General features: G+C 37.0%; 1 long non-coding RNA gene across 3 annotated transcripts; it reads left to right on the plus strand.

The window, feature by feature from the left end:
* The first annotated feature begins 340 nt into the window (after window positions 1–340).
* On the plus strand, window positions 341–10,127 carry LOC102010653. 3 transcript variants are annotated; one of them, XR_001234452.1, is made up of 5 exons: window positions 341–452; window positions 5,803–5,918; window positions 6,297–6,402; window positions 7,245–8,128; window positions 9,993–10,127. It is a non-coding gene; the product is annotated as an uncharacterized LOC102010653 (long non-coding RNA). The 3 variants fall into 3 exon arrangements; XR_259166.1 differs by having other exon boundaries at window positions 7,245–7,383; XR_001234453.1 differs by lacking the exon at window positions 341–452 and adding an exon at window positions 663–700.
* Window positions 10,128–11,334: the final 1,207 nt, after the last annotated feature.

Consider the following 11,334-nt stretch of genomic DNA (forward strand, 5'->3'; position numbering starts at 1 on the left):
GCTGACATCTTGGTAGCCCAATGAGGTCCATTGCAAAACACTAACCTTCAGAACTGTAAGATAATGCATCTATTTTGTCTCAAACCGCTGTTTGTGGTAATTCCTCCACAATGTGGGAATTCAAAGTAGAGCAAATTATGCATGCTTTTTTATGAACTGGGAAAGCTTTTTAAGTCAATTTTAATTCTTAAGTTTTCTTTCCTGATATCTAATGTAATAAATTCTAAATATCTACACATTATACCCTTGATCTTAACCAATAAGTTAGCAGTCTTTACTAACTAACATTCATTGTATCATTGTATCTTCATTGTGTATCAACCACTATGGTCAGCCACTGTGCCTAGCGGGGAACATATAATCGAGGAAGACAAAGATAAAAATTATTTCTTGTACTCAAGAAAGTTGTGGTCTACATGGCAAATTCCAACATTCATACAGATGAAAATCAAGTGAGTGCTGTATTTGATAAGCTCTGTGGAAATTCAGACAAGGGCAGTAGCATCAGATATTGCTAAGTAGAGGAAGACTTTGACTAAAAAATGTCATGCAGAGGAAACTGCTTGAGACAAAGGCAAAGACACTGAAGCACAGCATGTTTCTGGGGAGTGCATGACTCTGCAGAAGTTATTAATATTGAGTCACGGCATTTTTATTTTTGCAGTAGTGAAGATAGAACCCACAGCATTGTATGTGTAAGGTAAGTGCTGTACCTCTTGCTACACACGCAGGCTAGCACATCATTTTCAACAGAAGACACATAGTGAAAATTTTAAAGAAATACAGTACCCTCAACAATTTGCTGTGCTTATATTCCAAATTACTAACAAATTGGATAAATTACCTGCCTATATTTATTATCATCTCCTCACTCTGTCTTTTGTAAGACTACTTCATTTTAGGGATTAGGTAGAAATTAGTTAATCCAAGCATTCAGGTTACTTATTGAACAAGCAAGTGACTCACTCAGCCATTTGCCAACCACTGAGGTTAGAATCAGAGACACAAAGGCTAACAAAGGCAGTCTCTACTTTCAAGTTAGTCCAGGTGACCGTGAAAGGTAGCCGTGTACCCATTAAAGATGAACATGTACCAGCTATGGGCATCGGCATATGCTTGCTGCAGAGGACAGTCAGGTGGAAAGTAGTCACTTAGTAGCTGAGCTATAAACAGTGAGTAAAAATGATTCCCGTGAAGAGAGTGGGGAGCAGATCGTTACAGGAACATGAAACAAAGAGAACATCATGGGGCATTCCAGAAATTTCAATTATCTTCTATTTCCCTTGGAATATTGTATAAAATACTGGATGCAGGGAGGAATGATCCTGGTGGAAAGTGCAAATGTCAAAGAGTAGAAATTCTCAGATGTTATTCTAAGAAACTGGAATTTTATTCTCCCAGAAAAAAACCAGAACAATTCAAAAGGTTTAAGGCAATTTCTGCAAATAAAAACATCACAGGGTGTCCCCATCCTAGATCTAACACTCTGGGATTTCTGGCTTTTCTTCCAAGTCAAAATGACCATGGAAAATAAATATCTTGAATCAACGCTACATCAAGGCAGGCATGACAGTGCAATTAAAGACACTCATGAAAGAGAACTTCTAGAACTGCTACGGAAGGCGGAAAAAACTGTAGGATAAGTGTGTTGGAAGGGAGAGAGAATGTTTTAAAGGAGATTAAAGACAATATGTCTTTTACTGGAATACTTTTTTAAATTTAAATATTCATGGTATTTTTTATCATACTTCATAATTAAACCGCATGATTGTGTGCAAGTTTTTGAACCTGAACTTGAAGTGATACACAGTGCTTATTTTATCCCAATTAAATAAAGGCTAAATAAATACTTAAAGACTATCAATTTAAATATGCACCAAATTATTATCCTGTCTGAGCTTGAAAACCCACTTCTTGCTCTGGAGATTGTTACTAACTTCATATTTTTTATGAATGAATTCTTTTAACTTTCACACCTCTACTTTCAGATAAAGAAATGAATGCTTAAAGTGGTCAAGCAATTTGCAAAAATCACAGCAAGGCAGTTATAGAATCTGACTGGCTCTCAGATTCCTTGAAATTTAGTTCCTATTCTTACTTCCCTGACCTTCCACCACTAACCTCAAGGCCCCTTTGACACTCACCATGACTTACTCCACCTAATACTGGCTTCTTCTCTAATCTTGTTTTCTACTGGGAATGGGGAAGAGGAAAGATTAATTTCTTTGGTGATATTTAGATAAACCAAAGTCATCATCAGACATGCCCATTGTTGATCTTTGATTGCATAAAAGAACATGGAACCTGGTTTGATCAAACTGGGAAGGCCCACATTTGGCCTTCCTCTGCCCACCCCACCCCTCATGGAGAAAGTTAGTCTTCAGGAGGGAATGGGGCCTCAGAGTCTGAGATGAGAGAAAGTTCTGAGTTTGCTTGAGACACAAAATCTACTTGCCCCTTGAGGTAAACTTCTTCAAATCTTTAGTATCTAGAGTCTACTCTCTCTTCACAATTGCTTTTTTCAAGCTGGTTCAGATTCCTGTCACTTGGAATGTTCTAGAAAAATTCTACTGAGTAGAATATGCATTCTGTAGTCAGACAGACCTGGTCTCAGAACTGAAATTTCCAGCTTTCTATCTGTATGACTTTAAGCAAAATGCCCATCTGTGTATTGTAGTTTTCTCATTTCTTACATGACAGCAATTATTAGGTGAATGTGAAGATTAAGGTGATGCTTTCATAGTGTTTGGCATACAGTAAGCTTTCATTAAGCTTTAGGCATCATTAAATAGTAAAGGCACTAAAAGTAAATTAATGAATTATAAAACCATAGGCTGAAAATTTGAGTTATGGCACTATAGAGGTACTTTTGAGCCTACAGTTACACAGGTAAACCCAGCCACTCAGTCATATTTATCAAAGTATAGAATCTCCTATTTTGCTTCATCTCTCATTTTTAAAATGTTCTAAATAGATGAAAAATTGTTATTTTGAACATCTGAAATTTTATTTATATGACAGCAAATAAATGATTCAAGGTCATAGTGCACTTAGGAGAAAGATATTAAGTTTGTATGATCTTATTTAAAATGACATAAATGCTAAAAAGAAGATATTGTATGATCTTAAAGGTATTATTATTCTTAGGCTCAGAAATACACAAAAATAAAGCAAAACTGATAAAATGGCTCATAAATACATATGCTAATTCCTGTACTTGAGTTATCACATAGGAAATGATATAATTTTTAAATTTAATGTTAGTACTGGCTATAAAATCGTATTTCACTTTATCAGGAAAAATGATTCACTTTAGTTAGTAGTGTTGCCCTATACTTGAAGAAAAGACATTTAAAATGGTCACTAGGTAAAGGTATTTTTGTTAAAGAATTTAGACTTTTAAAAAATCTGTTTAGAGGAAGGAAGGGAAAAGAAAAAAAGGAAAAAAGAAGGAGAAATGGAAACAAAGCTTTTGCAAAGAGGGTTGAAGGGAGCATAGGGGAGCAGGAAAGGAAAAAGAATCGAGATATCATGCACAGGTGCAAATTCCCTATGATGAATGTGATCATTATGTATACCTAAAATGTATCAATAAACTTTAGTTAGATAAAAGTATATGTTTAGAGACGAACACCTGGACTGACCTGTCTGTATATATTATTTCTTTATTTCTTTATCTTTATTAGTACATGTTTGCAGTATTGTTATAGACAGCTAAGCTAGGTAGAAATATTATAGGCAGTCAGACTGGGCTAGGTCTCGAAGAAGTCAGTGCAGAAGATAAGAACACATTACAACTAGGCGGAGGAGCATTTGGTGAAGGCCAGGTCTCAAGATAAAGGTGGAATGCCTACACCTATACACCTCCCTAAGGAATAAACAATGCCGATTGATATTCTAAGCATCAGTCACCCAGGTGGGGGACCAGGATCTCCTGACCTATCCCTCCCAGGAGAGGTTCTTATTCTACCCATGCACGGGAAAGATCCTGATTCCCCACTGGGTCAATGTTACCTAATCACCTATTCTTGTAATCTTATTGGTTGATCATAGTTTTCTCCCACTGTATGCCCACCTCATACCCACATTTGGTGTATGAGATATCTAGCTGGTTGAGAGTTCTAATATTTCTTTTCCATCCTTCAGAGGTCCTACATCATTCCTAAATCAGTACAATGTTTACATCCCTTATGTCAATGTAAATAACACATCTTATTTCCTTTATCTTCCCCTTTCCCTCCTCTCTCCCCCTCCTGCCATCTCTTGACTCCTCCTCCCACTGGAGAAAGCTCTCTCTCCTCACTTCCTATCACCTATCTTTTAGTTTGCTCTTGATTTATAATTTAGGTTTCTCATGTATGAGAAACCACTTGGTACTTAAACTATGTGTCTGATTTATTTCACTTACCATTATGGTCACAAGGCGCATGCATTTTCTATTTAGTTTTTACATCAATTAAAACAATAAAGTCAGCATATGAAATCCAGACAAGAACAATGATATTTCACATACTTTATTACCAATAATGGCAATCTGATTGTTTATTTGCTACTATTCTTTACATATAATTTCCACTTCCTTTTTTTTTTTTTTTTTTTTTTTTTGGTTTTTCTCTGGTACAGGGAACCGAACTCACGACCTTGCGCTTGCCAGGCAGGCGCTTTTGCCACTGAGCTAAATCCCCAGCCCCTCCACTTCCATTTGAGATGACTTTTCTGGAGATACTACATATCCTAAAATGAATATTATTTTTCTTTTCTTACACCAAATGTTCCATAGTTTTGTAATCTGAGTTCTCCATCCATGTAAAAAAAGAAAAAAAAAAACCACAAAAATATAGGAAACAGGTGATGCATACCTGAAATCCCAGCACTCTGGAAGCTGAGGCAGGAGAGAACTGCCAAGTTCAAGGCCAGCCTGTATTACACAGCAAGATCTTGTCTGAAAAACAAATAAGAATAAAACTGTGCAAGTTTTGACTTAACTAAAAACTTATCATACACTACCTGTATGTTACCTGCCTTGGTCCTATTCTATTTGTTTTGATCCCCGAAGGGCATATTTTTCCCATCTCCACAGTAGCCACAAAGCCATAATTATAAGGTCAAAGTTTGTTTTGCTTCAGTATTGAGCCTTTGTGGCAAAAGTATTATTTGTTATTTATGGTTCACTACTTTTTCTCCCTAAGACATATTCATTTTTTCCCCACTAACTCTCTAAAAGGATTAACCCATATTGCAGTTGTGTGTTGAAATTCTTTTGGTTTCAGAAGTTATACACAAAGAGAATTGTTAACATACAATATACTGAGAAAGCATTTATAATTCAGAAAAGAATCTCTTATTTTCCCAGAGGCCTTCTATGATCACTAACCATCATCAATTCAATGATAAATGAAGTGCTTACCAAAATAAATCAATAGAGTCCCAATTAGTTACTTGTAGTAGGATAATAATATTTTTACCAGGTATGTTTTATCAATTACCTAAGTTTTGTTCCATCCTTCAATGTTCAAGCAGCTAAATATTCAGCTTTTATTATTTCATTTGAATTTCTGCACAAGAGATATGTTTTTACAGTGTAACATCAAAGTATTTGCTGAGGATGAGAACACTGTACTAAGCAGAGAAGAGATGAATCAAGAGATCATCATCCTATTAATAATAATTAAGAGTAATCAAATGTCTACAAAGCTTCAGCCAACACTAGGCATTTTACATGCAATGTCTCATTTAAGAAGTAGGAAAGATTAAGTAACAAGATGTATAAGTATAGTTTAATGAGCTTGCAATGATTTACAGCCTAAGAAACAAAGAAGTTCTTGTGGAAGATTTTGAACTTGAGCAGAATTGTGAGGAAAAGATGAATCACAGAGAGTGATGACCATGATACTGGAATTTTGGAAGATGAAAAGGAGGTAAACCTGTAACAGTTGGCTCTGCAAGATAATATGGGGCTATACACTCCGGTCTGTGATTTGTGGCTCTTTTGTGTATGTTGTGCATGGCTCACTGTGGAGGGATCAGGGCAGCTTTCTTTTTCCCACAACTAACACTGAAGCAGAGCAACAACTAGCATTTCTTCACCTAGAAAGCCTCTGGTGCTGCACAGAGAATCCCTGCAGGGCTCTTCGACCTCCTGAGTGCTCAGTGGGAAGGAGCTACCAACAACAGTAAATTTTGCTTGAAAAGACAAAAGTCTTCTTTATTTAATAAATGTGTTTACAATTAGACAGACATAGACTATGCTTTGTTCACTTGTCATGTGTATTAATTAAATTGTTTGGACTTTTCAGTTTAGTTGCTTGGATTCCAGAGCCAAGAATTTACTTCCTTTGAGTACCTTTATGGCTCGGCAGGAGAGAAGTGCTGCACTGAATGGCAGTATGTAAAGACTTGGAGGTATTTTTTTAAAAAACAATTCTTTCTGATGTTATTTGATCGTAATTTCTTGCTCGCATACTGGTTAGCTTAGTCTGCCATTTTCCATGTCTCCTAATTATATTGAATTATTTAAAGTATTGCTATCTGTATGTTGATATCTATCTATCCACCTGTCTATCCATTCATCCAGAATAAAAGAAACCGTAAAACTTCTGATTTCCTGGGACATCACTGACCTCCCATAGGGAAAGAAACAGAGGCTCTCTATTAACTGGAGACAGGCTGAGGTCTAGTATTTGAGTGCTATTATCCATATTCTCTAGTTAACTGCAGTGTGATTGCTTTCCTGTCACTTATAAATTTTTATTCTCTTCAATATCATACTGACTCCAAATTATCTGTTTATCAAATTTTATACTTGATATAAAAGCAATGTCACTGACTTTCTCCTACATTTTCACATATATTTGTGTATAAGTACCATAACATACAGAAAATGATTACCTTTTTTACACTGGAAAAATATATATTATGTTGACATAGGATATGTATTGAATAAATATATACTGCGAATATTGTATACTATTTTGGCATATATGTCTTATTTACGCATACACATCTAGTACTGAAGCTATCATTCATGAGGTAATCAACACCCCCTGAAGAAGAGATTACACCATACTAAGGCATAATGTGTCTAATTGTAAAAATCACTGCATAAGGAAATCAAATTTCCACTCTATTTAGGCCTTACTGATACAACATTGAAGGAGATTGCAGTCACTGACCTAACTCAGTCCATTTTGTTTCTCTGACTCCATTTTGCCTTTTGTCTGTTTTTCCTTCTGATTTCTCTTGAGACTTCCTTCCTAGTTACCTTGGATACCAAGTCTGATTGATGAACATCTTATGACCAGTACTGGAACTACCTCCCAAGAAGTACTGGTCTTCTTCATATCAACCAAGTCCTACATGGCTGGGCTGAGAGAATGCCCTGAGGTAATGATCAACCTAGAAGATGCCAGACCAAGATGACCTGGGGTACTCAACTTGAGAACTACCAACCCGTGCCTTTGTTCCTCTTTCCTATTAACCCCAAGACTGCTGTGAGCATTTCTGAAGACAGATCTTAGGTCTCTAGAGCTCCATTTTCCCTGTGTGATCACACAGAGAGAAGACTTCCTTTCCTGTCTTCAACTCCCCTTATCCCATTGGCTTCCTGGGACAAGTGGCTGAGCCCATCCTTTAGGACTCTCTGGAAGAGGGGGCTTTCACCCTAGCAACATGAAACCTCACTGATGCTCTGTTTATTCTGAAAAAGAAAAAAAAATAGCACTGTGTATAGAACCTCTCAATTCAAAGATCACTGTATTCATTGAAAGGCCACTATTGGAGCAAGAGATGGATTTTATTCAAAACTTTGCAAATATTCCTCTAGAGTGTCCCCCAAGCTTGAAGAGGGGCATCTTCAGCCACTGCCTTCACGTCAGCTTCCTTCGCTCTCTGTCCTGGGTTTCATCTCTGCTTATAAGGACTCCAGTCATATCGACTGAAGTCTCATCACTTCACCTTACCTTAACTACCCTTAAATCGAGTCACATTCTGAAACCCAATGGGAGCCCCACTCAGCTCAGGGCACATTTGAACTACCTGTGTTAAGCCAGTGTGGAACTTCGAGTATCCATGTTTTGTGAGGTCTGGTGAGCCACGTTTTCCCTCCTTTGAATCTTCCATATTCGTCAAGGTAGGTGTGGGTTTGGAGGGTATGAATATTGCATCAAAGGACATATGCACAGTGGAAAAAGTCAGACAAATTATAGCTGAATTAATGATTCTTCACTGATTCCTGATGAAAACTAAGTATATGCCCTTCAGGATGGGTCTTGATATACAAGGAAATTACAAAGAATTTCGTTAAGCAGCAGTCTCTCTGTGTGGTCCTAGGAAAAGTTTTTGATTAGAATGAATTTTTATGTATTTATATCTAAGAAAGGGAAGATAATAGATTTTTTATATTAATAATAAAGACTTTCTCACACTGTCATAATGCATAAACCAGATTATGAGAGGCTTCTTATAAGATCGAAATTTTACCTTTGATCTTGTAAGAAGGTGGGATATTTGAGTGACTGTCTAAAGTGCTCTAAGGTAGATTCTGTCTACTAGTAAATTTGCCAGTGGCAGTAATACTGGGGAGGAGGGAAGTAGGTTAGAGTAATGTAATTGCTATTTTAATATCAAGTTGTTTAACTATGTCTTGAAAAGAATTTGAAAAGGAAATATAATTAATAAATGAAATATTTAGACCAGATATCTAGATTCCAAAGTGAAGAGGTTCCACCAGTGAGGGTGTTTTGCATATATAATGTTACTGCAGTGGCTTTCAAATCTTTGACAATTTACATTGATTTTTTTTTTGTGTGTGTGTATGTATGTGTTTTTAGGTACTGGGAATTGAACTCAGGACCTTGTGTTTGCCAGGCAGGTGACAGTTTACATTGAGATTCTGGATGTGCATGCGCACAGCACAGACACACACATAGCCTGTATCCTTGTCCTAGGTGATGCCCTGTGACATTTCTAACCCCAGCTCTAAACATCTCTTTCTTTGATTCTATTCCATTTCAGTCATTTCACTGAAGTGTTGTGTCTGACAGTAGACTCACTTTATAGCAAGCAGAGTCTGCTCCTTGCAGCTTGAGAAGCGCTGGAGTCTCTGGAGAGGCATCATCAGCTTGGGATCCACTGGGCACAGGAAGAGTCGAGGAGGAAGGGGAATCAGAGCCAGGATTGGGAGGTTTCCAGGGGAGTAACGTCCCATGAAGAAGAGAGACAAAGAATAGGCTAGGCAAACACAATGAACACACTATTACATTATGGTATTTAGGAGACTGGATCCTGGGGTCCGGCATGTTATGTTCAAGTATCAGCTTTGGTACCTATAAATTTGTAACTTTGTATGAGCATCTAATCACTCTCTGACTCATTTTACAATCTATAAAATAGTACCTATGATTGTTCACTCAACAAAGACTGAGGACTATAGATATTAATTCATTTTATCTCTACACCACCTCCATGAAGCAGACACAGTTTCATTTCTTTAATATCTATATTTTAGTTATTTTCAGAAGGATAAAATCATGTGGGATATTTCCTGGAATACAGTAAACATCTATCATATCAAAATGTTGAGTTTTAAAGATTTTCTAAAAGTCTTTAAGTAAATCAGGTAAAGGAGACTCATCTAATCACTAAGAGTCATGCAACTTGCTGTCTATATCGGGATGTAGTTTTATTAGCTTGCTTATCTATAAAGGGGGATAAAATAAGTTTCCAGTAAAGAGTGAGTTAATGAATATGCACCACTTATTGTTGGGAGACAGTTCACCATGGCCTTTCTGTATGCCTCGTATTAATTTTTGTTCTGGGCTATACTTCAAAGATGTTTGTAGGAAAGAGCCCTGGGAGAGAGAGACAAGGGCTGTCATCATTATGGCAGAGGTAGGATTATCATCTTTATTAAGATAACATCTCCCTCTGGCACAAAGGCTAAGCAAATTTCATAGCAACTTGCTTTAACACATTGTACTTTCTTAAACTTGAAGGTCATCGACTGTGATCCAAACCTACTGTGTGTAAAGCATCCATGAAAATCTATCTCCGTGTCACCCCTGGGGATACATTGAGGGAGAAAGAACAGATGGAACTTGAAGGTCACGCTGTCTGCTGTGCCACAAGGAATAAAACCTTTTGTCTGTGACCCTGAAGTCTATTTTTTTCTGCCAGCATCTATGAAACTATGACAGACTAACTTATTAGCTTGCAAATACAGAAAAAAACCCTAAAACACCCAATATTAGACTTTTTATAGTTCTTGATAATTTGACAATTCCTAGCCACATAATAAGTACTCAGTGAATGCAAGCCTATTAGCATTATCGTATTTACCAATGTGACGATGTGGCAATCAATTTAATTAAGCAACTGCTTGTCATTAATATCTGACTGCTATAGTCTAGTCTGATACAATGTGATAAGCTTAAAAAGCCAATGAGACAGAATCTCTGATTTCATTCTGGAAGGGAAGACATCTGCACATAGATAGTTGTAACCCGTCTAACTACTATGGTAGAAATATTCAGAAATGTCTACAGCTAGAAAGATGTAGCATCTATCTTTGCCTAAATTGTGAGAAGGAAAGGAAGTACTGGGAAATTGCTAAGGGAAACTTTAACTGAATTGCTAAGGGAATATTTTAACTGAATTTTACCAGCTGGCAGTGAGTATTGAATTTGTTAGTCACCGTGTCATTAATACTTTGTTATTATTATATTATTGTTTACTGTTACCATGGAGGTTGTGTCTCCAGAAACACATGTTGAAATCCTACCTGGGAGTTGTGCGACCTTGTTTGGAAATAGGATCTTTACAGATGCACCTAAGATATAATGTCGCAGCATCAGGACCTGGTTCCACACTTCCTGTGTCCCCAGTTCTTTGTGTTCTTCATGAAAGAATTCAGCCAAGACACACAGAGTGTGGAGAAGTAAAGGTAGGGTTTTGCCAAGTAGATACAGAATTTCACATTGAAGGGAGAAGGTGAGCAGTGCCTCAGAGGCATCTGATTGAGTGCTAATTTGGATATTTCTGTACACAGAATTCCTCTTGGGGTTCAGGGAACTATGATTATGATGCTTATTGCCATTTCTTTTATGAGTCAACTTAGAATATGAATATCTAAAGTGTCTTTTGTACTTCTTTCTCTCATATTCTTTTTCATATTCCCTTTCATATACCCTTTAGTATTCATGTTCCCTCAGGGCCCTTATTATAAGAATCTAAATCAGGTCCCAGCCGAAGGAGGGAAAGTCTTTAAAAAATGCTCCCCTTTCTCCATGGGTGCAGTGGCACACACCTGAAATCCCAGCTCTTGGAGGCTGGGGCAGT

This window comes from Chinchilla lanigera, unplaced genomic scaffold (genome assembly GCF_000276665.1).
Source record: "Chinchilla lanigera isolate Chin_1 unplaced genomic scaffold, ChiLan1.0 scaffold00002, whole genome shotgun sequence".
Classification (NCBI taxonomy): domain Eukaryota; kingdom Metazoa; phylum Chordata; class Mammalia; order Rodentia; family Chinchillidae; genus Chinchilla; species Chinchilla lanigera.